General features: G+C 46.5%; 1 protein-coding gene across 3 annotated transcripts in view; it reads right to left on the bottom strand.

Moving 5' to 3' along the window:
* The window catches only part of GUF1 (GTP binding elongation factor GUF1), a 719,613-nt gene that overhangs the window by 42,691 nt on the left and 661,407 nt on the right, over window positions 1-15,515 (bottom strand). The gene's annotated exons all lie outside the window — the stretch shown is intronic.

Below are 15,515 nucleotides of genomic sequence, written 5' to 3'. Positions count from 1 at the left end.
AGGCGGCTTTTCTCTTGTCTCATCTTGGAGGGACTGCAGCATCATGGGCTAACCCTTTACTCGAACAGGGTAGTCCATTGTTGTTCGACTGTGATGCGTTGATTGCCGCAATGAGTCGGGTATTTGATACCCGATACAAGACCCAAGCAACGGATATTGAGCTGTTGAAGCTACACCAAGGCGATACCCCGTTGTTGGCATACTTGTCCCGGTTTAATCAACTTGTGGCTGAAACGGGGTGGCCTGAGGACAAGAAGGCCTCTATGTTCTATCATGGATTATCCGACTCCTTGAAAGATACCTTGTCCACGGTACCTATCGTACCTACTACCTTTCCGGAACTCCTAGATATGGTTCTTCAGATTGACGCAAGGAGAGCCGAAAGGAAAGGAGAGAAAAGGGCTTCTACACCCTTGGCTATGTTACCTCCGGTTCTTGTTCAGGGGGGACCGGAACCAATGCAGATTGGGGCTATCCGGGGTCCTTTAACTCCTGAAGAAAGGGAGATCCGAAAGAAGAACAATCTATGCTTCTATTGTGGTTCATCAGAACATCTGTTGAAAAACTGCACTAAGAAGCCCAAGCGTCAGGGAAACGCCAAAGCCCGGCAGTAGAGGGAGTCACTCTGCCGAGCTCACCGTTCCTTGACTCCATGACTAAGAGACCTTTCCTTGTTCCTATCCGTTGCGCCCTTGACTCGGACCAAGAATGGTTCATTAATGCGGTGTTGGATTCTGGAGCCACCGGTAATTATGTTGATGAGGCCTTTGCTAAGAAACTAGGCATTCCAGTAGTTACCAAGTCCCAACCAGAAATGGTTAATACTGTGGATGGTTCGGTACTGCTTTCTGGCTTAGTTACGAAACAAACGGTGGATTTGGTGCTAACCACCTGTCAAGGTCATGAAGAGACTATTAGTTTCGATCTGATCGCTGCACCACAATATCGACTAATCTTGGGTCTACCTTGGCTGAGGCGTCACAATCCGGTGGTAGATTGGAACTCCGGGGAGCTGGAATTTGTGTCCGACTATTGTGAGTCCTCATGTTTTTCATCGAATTCCGAGTCAAAAAATCCATGTCGACCATTGTTGCATGGCATTTCCACTATTGGAGCCATTGTTACTACAACATTACCCGAAGAATATGCTGCCTTTGGGGATGTATTTGATGCGAAAGGAGCAGAAATCCTTCCTCCTCATAGGCCATATGATTGTCCTATCGATCTGATTCCTGGGGCTAAAATACCTGTAGGTCGTATTTACTCATTGACGCAAAAGGAGGAAGGCATTCTAAAGGAATATATCGATAAATCCCTGAAAAAAGGATTTATCCGTCACTCACGTTCACCGGCTGCTTCTCCAATGTTTTTTGTACCCAAAAAGGAAGGGGATCTTAGGCCCTGTATAGACTATCGTGCTCTTAACGCCATTACCATCAGAAATCAATATCCGATCCCCCTCATATCTGTCCTTCTTGATCAACTCGGCTCTTCTAAGATCTTCACCAAACTCGACCTACGAGGGGCTTACAATTTAGTTAGAATAAGGGAAGGGGACGAATGGAAAACGGCTTTTAAGACCAAGTATGGTCTTTTTGAATATTGCGTGATGCCCTTTGGGTTGTGTAACGCCCCGGCTACATTTCAACATTTTGTTAACGATATATTCAGAGATATGACTGATCGATTTCTTGTTTTGTATCTTGATGATATTCTCATATATTCAGACTCCTATGAAAACCATGTACACCATGTTCGTCAAGTTTTACAACGCTTAAGGGAGCATTCCCTATATGCTAAACGAGAAAAATGCATATTCCATGTGAAATCTGTGGAGTTCCTTGGGTATGATATAACAGACCAGGGAATACAGATGAGTAGAAACAAAGTAAAGGCAGTTTTGGATTGGCCGGTTCCAAAAGATCTAAAAACGTTACAATCGTTCTTGGGTTTTACCAATTTTTACCGGCGCTTTGTCCGATCATTTTCTGAAATCGTCGCTCCCTTGACGTCCTTGACTAGCAACAAGAAGGTTTTCGCTTGGAATCAAAACGCCCAAGACGCGTTTGAATCTCTCAAGTTAGCTTTCACTACGGCCCCAGTGCTCCAGCATCCTAACCCACTTCAGCAGTTTGTGGTCGAGGCGGATGCTTCTGATACGGCAGTAGGAGCCGTTCTATCACAAGCGTGTCGTGACTCTACGGCCTTACATCCTGTTGCCTACCACTCCAGGAAACTCTCCGTTCATGAACGGAATTGTACTATCACTGAGCGAGAACTCTTGGCCGTAAAAGACGCGTTCACCGTCTGGAGACATCATTTACTTGGTACCCAGCTTCCTGTCCAGGTGTATACTGATCATCACAATCTAGTTGCCATTCGCTCTGTGAAATGTACCACGGCCAGACTAGCCCGCTGGCATGAGTTCTTTTCTGCTTTCAATTTCACGATTACTTATCGCCCGGGTTCCTGTAACACCAAGGCAGACGCCCTATCACGTATTCCGGGAATCGATGTATCAAAACCGATTCCTACTCCAGTATTACTCCCTAGTCAGGTGGTTTGTGGTTGTACGGTTGATCCTACTTTAAGAGCTCTCCTGGAGAACTGGGTTAAGCAACATCCACTGGTCATTAGGGATGAGAAAATCAGCGTCATGAATATGCTACCCTATCTTCATGAAAAACTGTATCTCCCCACCGACACAACTGGTTCCATGGCATTGAATTGGTGCCATGATTCTAAGTTTTCTGCTCATCCGGGGATTAGAAAAACCGTGGAATTACTAGAGAGATGGGCATGGTGGCCTACCATGAGGTCTGACACTGCCCAGTACATCAAGACCTGCGCTGTCTGTGCTCAGGGCAAATCATCTCACGCAAAACCCATGGGGTTATTGCAGCCTTTGCCCGTTCCCAGGTTACCATGGACTATGATATCTATGGATTTCATTGTAGAGTTGCCTCCAATTAATGGCCAAAATACCATCTGGGTTGTTGTCGATTATTTGACGAAGTCTGCCTTGTTTATACCCTGTTCGGGATTGCCTTCTGCCCCAGCATTAGCTGACTTGTTCATTACCCATGTGTTTCGACGTTTTAGTCTTCCTAGTATCATTGTCACGGATCGGGGGTCGCAATTTACTTCACGTTTTTGGAGGGCTATCACTGCGTCTTTGGGCATAGACGGCAGGTATTCCAGCGCATATCACCCTCAGACTGATGGGCAAACAGAGAGAACCAATACAACTTTAGAACAATACCTCCGTTGTCTTCTGCTCCATTATCAGGGTTCTTGGACATCTTGTTTGGCCATGGCCGAATTCGCATATAACAATTCTTTGCATACTGCCACAGGGGTTACTCCATATTTTGCTCTTTATGGACATCATCCACGTACCATGCCATTGCCTTTGTCTACTGGATCCAGTAACCCGGCTGCTAATTCCTGTGTCCGATCGCTTGCGGTTCTGCATACCCAAGTGCGACAACATCCGTTGGAGGCTCAAAGGCTTAGCAAACAACGTGCGGATGTTCATCGTTCGGCCTCTCCAGCTTACTCCCCAGGTATGCAGGTCTGGTTATCCACACGGAATTTGCGCTTACCTGGTCGCAGTTCCCTCATGCCTCGGTTCTCAGGCCCTTTCATGGTCTCTGGAGTAATAAACCCAGTGGCTGTCCGTTTACAGCTTCCCCCCCACTTGGAAGATCCATCCCGTCTTCCACGTTTCGCTCCTGAAACCTGTTCAAGGGGGTTCAAGGCTACTAGCCCCGAAGCGTCCCCTGCCTGCTATTGGTTCAGACGAGTACGAGGTTCAGCAGATAATGGACTCCAAGGTTCATCGTGGTGTCCGTCTCTTCCTTATTGATTGGAAGGGTTATGGTCCGGAAGATCGGACTTGGGAACCTTGGGAGAATAAACACGCTCCGGCCTGTTTACGGGATTTTTGGGCTTCCCGTAGAGGGAAGCATTCTTTGAGGTGGGGTACTGTCAGGAATCGGCCCGGGAGCCACAGGGGTCATAGGCGAGCTCTGCCCCCGCAGTCTCACAGTAAACGGGATCAGGATACATTGCTTTGGCGGTCGCTATCCATTCGGTTACCTCGCATTAAAGGTTTAATCCACGGCCACAAGAACCGGTTACAATTTCGTCCTTCAGGAGTTTTGCGTTGGCGGTTACCATGGAGATTAGGGCAGCGACGTCGACCCGCACCACGGCGGCCGCACTTACAGGTCATGTGATCCCGATTTTATAAAACACTAGCCTGCAGTAAACTCATTGCTTCTGATTTTGAATCCTGGAGTCTGCTACGTGTTTGCGAAAATTCTTGTCTTCCTGCACTTGTATCTTTGTTTTCCTGTCTAGCCCTGTTACCTCTTGTCGGGACATTTTCCCCACGCTTTCTGCTTACTCGCTCCCGTCTTCTGTCTAGCCCACCTGCGGAAAACCCCGTTCTGCCTCTCTGCTAATTGTTACCGGACCGGACTTCGCCCAGGATTGCCCCTGTCTCATGATTTTGCCTTCGGCACTTTTGTCTACTATCGACCTGGATTGCCTTACGGATTGCCTCTGCCTCTCGACTTGATCAACCTGGACATTATTCTCCCGTTTTGGATCCACCTGACCAGTGCTCCTTATTTCTAGACTGCCGGTACTTACTCCTCTCCATCCCCCGGTACGGACTAGAGACTGCCTTGGTACCATTAGGGGCGGAGGTAGGAGCGTCCTCGTTTCGTCGGGGATTGTACTGCCGACCCTTAGGCGTACGCGTGCCGGCGGGAATAGTCCTACATCCCTGTACCTTGGCGGTCTTACTGGAGCATTGGATGCCCGTGGAATTCCTATCAACAACCCCATGGTAAGAGTGTCTGTCCTATTTTCATGTTCTGTTCTTGGTGTCCCTGGTATAAGTATTAAGGATTGTTTTCTCTCATATTTTGTAACAGCTATTTCTGTTCCTTGTGACATCGGCACAAAAAGGCTGTTCTGTAGCCAGCTGGTATACTGTCAGACACGAGGGAATCAACTGGTAAACTGTCAGACACGAGGGAATCTGCTGCCACGCGCCATTTGGGTCCATTCTTCCAAACAATAGATCCCTGGTGCTGGTTTATTTTATATCCAGACACAGGGTTACATTGTAGGGTAGAATTCTTCGTCTACACTACGAGGGCAACCCAAGAAGGCGATCCAGACAAATGGGAGGGCTGGCGATAGGGTAAGGTGAACCTTTTGGGGGCCTTTTAGCTTTTCCATTTAGAGTAGTGAAAGGATGGCCTCCTCTGCTTGAGAGTGTCCAATGATCATGCCGTCTTGGTGTCCGTTTTTCTGGCCTGAAGGGTGTTATCGCCTGCCTCCCCAAAAAGGTTGTCAACATCGAATGTCATGCCCACCACCTTTGTCTGCACATCTGTGCAGAAGTTGGTGGCCTTGAGCCAACCTTAGCTGTGGAGGGCTACTCCATTGACCATCTTACAAAATCCTGAATCTGCAATGTCCAGGGCGATGGTAATAGCATGGTCGGAGGCTATATCTCTCTCCTGTAATAAGTCAAGGATTGGTCCCAATTTATACCCAAGCACTTTGTCATACCTCGAGAGAATGGCTAAGGTATTGGCGGATTCGATAGTAGACGCCGCTGTCGTGATGATGCGCTTCCCAGTCCATCAAGCTTCTTACCCTCCTGATCATACGGAACCATTGGAGAGGCGGATGGGTTAAAAGGCTTTTTTCTAGCCGCGGCAGAGACACTGTTCGGCAATGGTTGACATCCGAGGAACTCGAGGCTTTGTCCGATGACCCAGTATTTCTTCTCCAAATGATCCCTTTTTGCCGGGGCCGTGCCAAGGGTCTCCATAACCAACAGGCCATCCTCCCACATGTCATCCATCATCGCTCGAAAAGGAAACCTTCCTTTTTTTCCTCCTCAGGCATGAGGTTGAACAGCTTTGATGCCCGTGAGATCATTGAATGAAACTAACTGATCTTGTCTGGTGGAAAATCCCTGTTGGGCACCTCGACGTCAGGAGAATCCCCCTTTGCAGGAATGTAGTCATCAGACTCATCTGTCCTGTTTATCCTGGGTCGTGACATAATCGGCATTCGTGTCAGTCTGGGCTGCCTCTTACACCACAGGAGGTGGTGCACCTGACAATTGTCGAGGGGTAGCTGGGACTGGATGAGACCGCATCAGTTGGGCTTGGCAATGTATTGAATGGCTCCTTAATGGAGTAGGCCTAGGAGCAGCCGGGAGATGCTGCTGGATTTCTGACACCAGCATATGGAGAGTGTTCAAAGTGTCCATAGACATATCTCTTGGTGCTGCAGGAGCCCATGCTGGCTCATGAGGTGAAGGGCTAGGAGGCCAAGATGGCTGGCGAGATGGTTGAGCCCCTTGCTGAGACTCTGCCAAAATGGGATCAGGGTCCCCTCTGAGCACCTTCCTGGTCAGAGTAAAAACCCCCTGGAAGGTCCTCCTCAGAAGGACTGGAGGAGTGAACTACTGGAACTGGGGATGACACCCTGGGAGGCCCCAAAGGATGAAAAGTGGTCAAGCCTTGGTGGGTCTAGGGAGAAATGCGAGAGCTGGAGGCATGCCTCTCTCCAAATTCAAGCCCCTCGGAAAAGAGTCGATGACCAGGGCCTGTGGAGCCTGAAATGGTGTCCTTGTTGACGGGGCCATTGTTGGTATCGCTGACGGAGGCCTAGGCAGCAAGGACACTCTGGGAGTGGTAATCGTGGTCACACCTGTGACTGTAGTGGACAAGCCCCTCGACAGAATTGAAGTTGACGGAAAACCAGCCTTCATGGAAGAAGTCGTTTATGCGGTAACGGCCTTGATCGGTGAGGTTGACAACTGATCCGTCGACAAGGTCCGTGACGTCTAGGGTAGGGCTGCTGACGGGTCCTTAGATGGCGTGCATGTCGACAAGGTCTTACGCTTGGCCAATAGCATCATGGATTCTCTTGCAGTTGGAACCTCCTCACTTGACAGCAGACTTGCCGTTGATGGGGAGCATGCAACAACTGGTGTCTTTCCGACTAGGCCCTGAAGAAGTCATTCCAGCGTGAGATGATTTAGCCTTTTTTTGGTATCCTCCCCCGGGAAGTGTCCTCTAAGTATCTCAACCTCTTCTTGTAAGAAGGAGCACGCTCTTTGCGCCTGCCGACCCTGGAAGAGGCTAAACTGTGCACGGAGGCCAAATCAGAAGTCTTCCCCCATGTACAATCCACGCCACTAACCTTCTATGGTGGTCATTCCGACTCTTGGAGGAGAAGGCCTGGCATATAGAACATTCATCTCTGATGAAGATGTTTTTCAGGCCACAATTTTCACAGGCTTTGAAGAGGTTTTTTTGCTTGTGGGATCCGCCATGGTGTAAAGAAGGCCCAAGCCTGGGCTTGCAATGGCCATGGTCCAGAGATCCGACGATGGAAAGATCTCGTCCAGCAATGGGTCCCTGCCGCCGGTAGCCACAACGTGACTTGAAGATGAAGACGATTTCTCACAAAAACAGGCAAATTTAGCGAATTTCGAGGAGCTAAACACAAGGACTTCCAACACGAGAACATGCAGTAAACATCTGAAGATGGCCACGAGGGGTGGAGCTTAGGAGGACAAATGTCATTGGCTGGGGCAGTATGACCCAAAGTGACAGCAATAGGCTATGGAAGAGACCAGCAGTTTTAGCTTTAAAGCAAAACTGTTTTAATATTACCAAGGATTCCTAGCCTGATGACAGGGAATATTCATGAGCACGTGCATCCATGTAAGACCCTATGCTGGAGACTTAAAAGCTCTGCAACAATATGCAAACACAAATGGCCCGATTGTCAATACAAATAAGATGAAGATTACGATTTTGAGATCAGTTAAAATAAGGTCACACTTGATCTTCAGGTGGTTTCTGAGTGATTAAAAGTTGGAAGTGGCTTGGGACTTTACATATTTGGGTTTTAATCTATCGAGAGTGCCTTCCTCTAAGGACCTGGTCACAATTTTAAATCGTAAAACTGTTAAATTGACACATTAGGCAAAGCTTTTTAACAAGAGATATGGTCGATTTTCTTGCCTCCTTTTAATTCAATTTTACAAAGCTAAAGCCATTCCGATACTAATTTATGTAGCAGACATTATTCTTGATATGGAGACAATCCCCGAATACCGTTCCGTTGAAGGAGTTTTCTGGAAAAGAGTCCTATTACTCCCTATGGGTACCAGATCTCTCTTTTGCGATTTGAACTGGGTCTGTTACCTATTAGATCAATCGTCATTTGGAAAATCCTATACATTTTTAGAAAAAATCTATATATCCCAGGAGGTATCTCTATTAAATTCACTAAACAAGGTGGTTAATTTTTAAGGGGGAAGCCACGGTGAATAAATAAGTAGATTTTTACATTGACACCTTGAAATTTCTCGAGGTGTCACCAGAGATGCTTGCTTCTAATCCCATAGATATAAAAATCCGGTTATGGAGACTAGGCTAGATCCAAACCACTGAAGCATCTAAAAAAGTAGATATTTTGTCATAATAGATCAGAGGGTAAAGCCATGGCCGTGATTCCAGAGTACTTAACACAATTCCTAGATGCCCATTGGAGACTTTGCTTTCTTAAAGGCCAACAAAATGTGTTACCCACAAACGAAATCTTGGGGGCCAGAAAAACACTGAGAAATAGAAGATCTTGTAATTTTTGTCACGACCAGACTCAACTTGAAACGCTACAACATCTTGCTGTTGAGTGTTCGAGCTTCAGGGACACCAAACAATTACACTTCAGGAAAATTAGATCCTGCTCAATGGAGGATCTGTGGCATAAAATATTACAAGGCCCTCAAGTTTCTTGGAAGATTAGTTTGATTACATGTTTTAAATTGTTGTTTCCAGCAAATGTTTCTTATGTAAATGAATCAGTGTTTTGTAATAAATGTATTACAGAGACTTGTTAAGAGTTGATCAGTAGCTATATGATTGAATTTGGCTTGTTCTTAATGAACCTCTATTAAATGTTACTTTAATGTTTGAATTCTATTGTAGTATAACATATGTGTATGTTATGTAACTGAAAAGTTACATTTGTTGAACTGTAAAACAACAAAAAAAAAAGGCACTACAAAGAGCCTTGGCCGCCTTTAATAGACAGGTTTTACTTCATCTGGCAGCTAGGGCACACAACATTGTTAGCCCGCCCCTGGACCACCCTATTCTTTCTCTTGAAGAGTAGTTCTTCAAACACACTTTTCCCCATCCTACCACGTAGGACATTCAAAACCACCCCGTCCCCCTTTCCTACACAAACACTTTGCACAACACGAAAGACAATGCACTACACCACAGCCGCTCACCTCACAAGCCCCAATACAAGGGTCAGGCAAAGTCAGGCAACTGACCAGAACCACACACATCCGACGGCTCTTTCCCTTCCCCCACAGGGATAAAAGGTGGAGCACGAGAGCACAGTACGAGCAACGCAGACCGCACAATGAGACAGCTATCGAGACATGGCAGTTCAAGAGGAGGAGAAAGACAGCGCGAACTGAGCGGGTGATAAAGGAGAGAAGCAAATTGCACTTTCCAAGCCAGCCCCGTGAGACTGCCGTAGAAGGAATCTTAAGACTGCGAACAACAGCTCAAGTGTCTTGCAGCAGATGTCAACCGCACACGGAACGTGCCTACGCTGATAAGCAGGAGCAAGGAAGACTCCTGCTGCCATGGTACCGGCCTGGACTCCAGATACAAAGAAGGCCAAGCGGTTCATCAAAGCCAGTGAGTCGAGGGGAGAACCGATAAAGAAACTGAACTGTGCTTAATGAAAGTTGCAAAGTGGCAAAATACAAAGAACTATGAATTGTGAGGGAAGGCCAGCTGCAAAGGAGAGAGGCACCACGTGGCTGCTCACTCCAGAGACGCTGGTTGATCCCATGTAGATTGAAACTGCAAATACCAGAAGGCTGTAGTAGAGCCGCCAAGACAGGTCAAACTGGTCATACAGGGGTCAAGCCAAATCCCTGTATAGTCGAAAGTCTTTGACCGACAAATCATTGAAACCCAAGGGAAGTGAATCTCCCATCAAGATAAAGGAAAAGGAATGGTAAAGAGTGAACCCGTCGGAGGGATGAATAAAGAGGGGCGAAGTATAAAGTCCGAAGAAACTGTGTTGACAAAAGTGAACCCGGCAGAGGGTGGTCCATGGAGAACGGTTTAAAAAGACATTAAGATTCATGAATGTAAGGATTGGCAATAGGTTTTCTTAGCATAGGCTTTTTTTTTTGACAAGACGTTACAAGGATTGCCTTGTTTTTCATTTGATGGTCGAAGCTTGCTCCCATTTTAGATTAAGGTTTAGATTAGGCATTTTTCAACATGCATACAGTTTAAATAAACACCCTTGAATCGCGATCACTGTTGTCTGTCTATTTTTGATACCATGCCTTCCTTACAGAACCAAGGTCTGAATTTGACAGACACTTTCTCACAAAAGAACCATAGAAACGGCAGTTTGCAGCACAATGCTTGCGACTCACTAACTCCCCCGGCCTACGTAATTGCAAACAAGAAGGCTTTTTTGAGGGATAAGAGCCTTAAGGAACATGAATGCAGGGGCTCAAACAGAGCTGCCATCAAGTAGGTCAAAAACAGATTAAGATCCCAATCTGGGACAAAAAGGGTTTTTGGTGGAAAATTATTGAGAAGGCCCTTCAGGAATTGGGCAATGACCAGAACAGTGAAGAAAGAACCTTGGTTCCGGGATCTTTTGAACACAGACAATGCCGCCAAATATCCTTTGACTGTGGTAACCTGAAGGCCTGTTATGGCCATTGACCAAAGGATCTCCATTACTGTAGTGGTGGGGCAAGAGATGGGTCAATCTAGCGTTCCCTGCACCATGCTCAGATTTTCTCCACTTGCACACATACAGAGATCTTGTGGAATGTCTGCGTGCAGCAAGAAACACCTCAAGTACCTTCTCACAGAGGTCCCAGTCATCATACCTCATCCTCTCAAGATCCACGCATGTAGGTTGAGGGAGTCCGGGGTCGGGTGAAGCACTCAACCTTCCTACTGGGTCAGGAGATCCGGACTCCGAGGCAACCGGTGAGGCGGACAGATGGTCAGATCCAAGAGATCAGAGTACCACGATCTCCTCGCCCAGGCCGGGGGCAATCAAGATCACGCTTGCTCAAAATCTCTTCAACCTCCGAACCCAAGGAATGACGGGAATCGGAGGGAAGGCGTAGTGGAGAGGGAAGGTCCAGTCCACCAGAAACGCGTCCCCCAGTGCGCCCTTCACTGGGAATTCCCTCAAGCAAAACTGTTCACCCTTCCTGTTGGACTTCGTGAGAACAGATCCACTGCTGGGGTACCCCAGAGGGAGAAGACCTCCTCTAGGACTTTCTGGGACATCTCCCACTCGTGTGAGACCGTGCTCTGCCTGCTCAGAGCATCCACCAAAGTGTTCTCCATCCCTGGAAGATGAACTGCTGAGACAGAGATTGGGTTCTCCAGTAACCAGAACCACAGCCGTATTGCCTCTCTGCAAAGGGGGCAGGAGTAAACACCACCCTGCTTGTTGAGGTAGTGCATGGTCACTGTGCTGTCTGTTAAGATGAGGACATGCTTCCCTCTGAGAGATGGGCCAAAGGCCCTCAGGGCTAACCTGATGGCCCAAAACTCCAGCCTGCTCATATGCCACCTGGCTTCTATTGCTGACGAGAGGCCGCTCACCTGAAAATCCTCGCACTGGGCGCCCCAACCCTTCAGAAACACATCTGTGACCACTCAGGCCTGAGGTCAAGGAGGCCAGAAGGGTTCCCCCGCCATAAGATTGTTGCGCCTGTCCCACCAGTTGAGGTTGTGGACCACTTGGTTGGACACCCGCAGAGGATTCGTGAACGCTCTCAGGTACTGAGACCACTGGTCCCTCAGGAGTCACTGAAGGGATCTCATGCGCAGTCTGGCCTCTGGCACTAGAAACATACAGGAGGGCACGAGACCTAAGAGGTGGAGGAAGGAACCTGCTGGTAAGGTGGCACGGTTCTGAAACAAATGCTGGAAGATTTAGGAGGAACCCCGGAGGGAGCACTCATCCAACAAATAACTGAGTGCGGTCTCTATGCATTTCCGGGTGGGGTATCTATTCACAATAATGTGATAGAGACTTGTCTGACAGATTAGAATGCTGACAGGTTTATATAGAGGGATCTTTCAGTTTCATTAAAAACATTTTAATCATTGATACAATATTTCATACAAAAATTAACACATAGTTTTCTAAAAACAACTAAACACCAGGAACTACTCATCAGTCCTGTACATTTACAATTTCCACAAGAGTGGTCTGGGTAACAACATATCCCAAAGTTGGAGTGGAGAAACCGAGAAGTCATAGATTAGTTTTGTTACTCTTTTTCAATCATTTTACGACTGTATATTAGGTTACAGTATTCATTCTCAACATGTTTCAGTTCATGGAAACATAAATGTGGAACATTCATCAGGAGTAGATAACCCAGCAGTTAAAAACACACAAGTGTGTGATGGTGTTTGTGGTAGTCCATATGTCATTTTTCTAACCGAAAATATTAACCTGTCAGGCAAAACACAAACAAAAAATATAGTAAGCTGTGGGTCCTTTATCTCTATTGTTACTTAATATGTAAGTATTAGGCCAATGTGGGTGCTAAATACCTGCATTGGATTCTTGAGTGTGAGGCCACTTGATTTAATGCTGATGGGGACACTGGTTTGTCCTTCTCTGTGCCAAATGCCAAAAGCAAGCTGCCAAGGGTATAAAACCCTCATGCTACAACAGAAACTACACGTAAGATACGCTAACACTGTGCGAGTCACAGGAACATTACGAATATGCTAGGACTCTATCCTCTGTCATTTTAGTAGGTTTCTGTGCAGCTAGTGGGCAATCCTTGGGTTCGCTACATCACTATTCGTAATGTTCCTGTGACTCGCGCCGAGTTAGCGCATCTTACGTGTAGTTTCTTATGTAGCATGAGGGTTTTTTACCGTTGGCAACTCGCATTTGCGACTATAAAAAGCAGATCTGTATGCTTTTTCCACCCATTAGGCACAGAGAAGGACAAACCAGTGTCCCTATCAGCACTAAATCAAGTGGCCTTGCACTCAAGAAACCAATGCAGGTATTTAGCGCTCACATTGGCCTAATACTTATATATTGAAACGACCCGCAGCGTACTCTATTTTTTTGTTTGCGTTTTGCCTGACAGGTCAAGATTTTGCGGAAAAAGACAACGGACACAAGGTGCTATTTATACCACCGTTGACATCATGGGAATGGAAGCCACTGAGGGACATCGATTCGACGCTGCACAGAGCCCTCTGCTATCATTTTTTTTTTCAAACTACATAACGTATATCAAAGATGTGGAATACGTGGGAGGACACAATCCATTAGAAACTTGCATTTTGACCAACTGATCAATGGAAGAAGCATCAATGAACTATCCCAGAAATATCCTGGTTACTTCAGTAAATCAAATTACCCACATCTCAGTAATGTTCTTTTTGACAGATATGCCTCTCACAGATTCCTCATCTGTGAATTCTATCTCCAGTGCAAACTGCCTCCAGAGACTTTCACCATGAGGTGGCCCAGCATGGCTATCCTTGGCACTGTTATGTGATGTCAGGCCATTATATATAGAAACACTGCACACAATGACCTTAGTTTCCTCCCTTTTCCCCCTAGGCCTCAGCAGCTTAGGGGCTGCAGAAAAGATGTCTACCTAGAGGGGTATGTTGGGTGGGGAGCTGGAGTAATATCTGTTAGGAAAGATTTCTCTTATTGCAGCTTTCGCCTCCAATGTTTCTATGGACTCCTTTAAGTTTACTTTGTTTTTTTAACCTGGTCTGACTTTCTGAAGGGAAGTAAAGTCTTCAGCTTCACTTCCCTTGCCTTCTGCTCATTGTTATGGGAAAACTGAAATTATGTTTCCCTTTTGAATTTGTGTACTTATTAACACAGCACTTTACAGTGCAGTGCAATGCAATGAGGATACTTTTGTATCACCCTAGCTTTTTACACTTGGGATTTTTGCTTACTTATATATGTGCCTAGCAGCAGATACATTTTTGCATTACTTTTTGTGTGCACATTCGCATTTACCACATACGGCTACTAAACGGTTTATAGTCAAAGTCGAATTAAATAATGTTGAAAGTCATAAAGTCGAAAAAATTATGTCGAAAAAAAAATTCAAATGTTTTTTATTCGAAATGGGGGGGTTCCCCACCAACCCCCACTTTTTACATTTTTATTTAGTTTTGATCTTTTTTTTTCCCCATGTGGGACCCAAACAAAACCAAATAAAAAAATAAAGCATTCGAATTTTTTGTTTTTCGACATTACGTTTTCGACTTTTTTGTAATTCGACATTATGACTGCACACCCTACTAAACGTGGCTAGTGCACTAAAATGGTGGTGCAACAATATTTTTGCTCGCTTCTTTTTCCATATTGTTTGGCTTTTTTCCTGCCTTGCCGGATCAAGAAATTCCTTCTGTGGTCATGCATTTGCCCGGGAAAGTGTGTGCGTGCGCGCCCGTGCATGTTTGAGTCCCAGAAAGGGTGTCCACATCCATGGTGCCAAAAAGTCTAGGTTTGGGACCAATGTGGAACCAGTAGTTGTCCCTGATTAGACAACTAGTGGCTGTTAGAATTGGGCAGATCCTTACCATTGGTGGGCATGGACTTGCTTCCAGCTCAGATTTTGTATATTTAGAGAACATCTGCAGCCATTTGTTGAGATCAACCTTGGAGCCAAGAATCCCTCAAAGAAGCACAGCTTGCTGAAGATCCGAAGATGACTCCTGGAGAGGTTCAGTATCCCTTCCTGTGTCAAGCCCGGTGAAGCCATTTGACTACCTGATCTCTGAAGACCCTGAGTGGTGCTGAAGTGCTTAGACTAGAGGGACCAACTAATCTGAACACCTTCTGCCATTTTGAGCCTTTGGAAGTGGCCCGGTGGGCTGACCAGCTCTCTCTCAGGACATCTCAACAGACGTTTTGCTGTTCCATGTTAAAGTCCGGAATGTCAGTGGTCGCCAGCTTGTGCCACAAGTTGCCTTCTCCAGGAATTTCAGCACTCAGCATCACTGTATCCAGTCCTGGAGTAGCTTCTGTGACAGTGACTGCAAGGATGCCTGTTGTCGCTTGTGTGCGGAGAGTCACTTGAACGCACCTTTTTCCAACCTGTGTAGTGTCCTGATGAGGTCTGCATCAGTGTTTCTTCATCGCCAGAGGTCGCATCTTGAAGCTGCACCCGACTGGAAGTATCCTCGAACCCACACCTCCTGGGCCTCCCTCACCGGAGACAACGACGGAAGATTGACCACCCTGTCACCCCCAGATGATCCACCATGACATCTGGGAAAATCAGAGTCAGGGGGTAAGTAAAACACAGTGTATCAGCCCCCTGCAACACCCTAGCCTCTACAGGATAACATTGGGAGCAAGTCCATGTGTCTCCTGCATTC

This window comes from Ambystoma mexicanum, chromosome 6q (genome assembly GCF_040938575.1).
Source record: "Ambystoma mexicanum isolate Mex_15411 chromosome 6q, UKY_AmexF1_1, whole genome shotgun sequence".
NCBI classification, from domain to species: domain Eukaryota; kingdom Metazoa; phylum Chordata; class Amphibia; order Caudata; family Ambystomatidae; genus Ambystoma; species Ambystoma mexicanum.
Note: the sequence above shows the minus strand (reverse complement) of the source record. Positions and strands in the feature narration are given on the sequence as shown.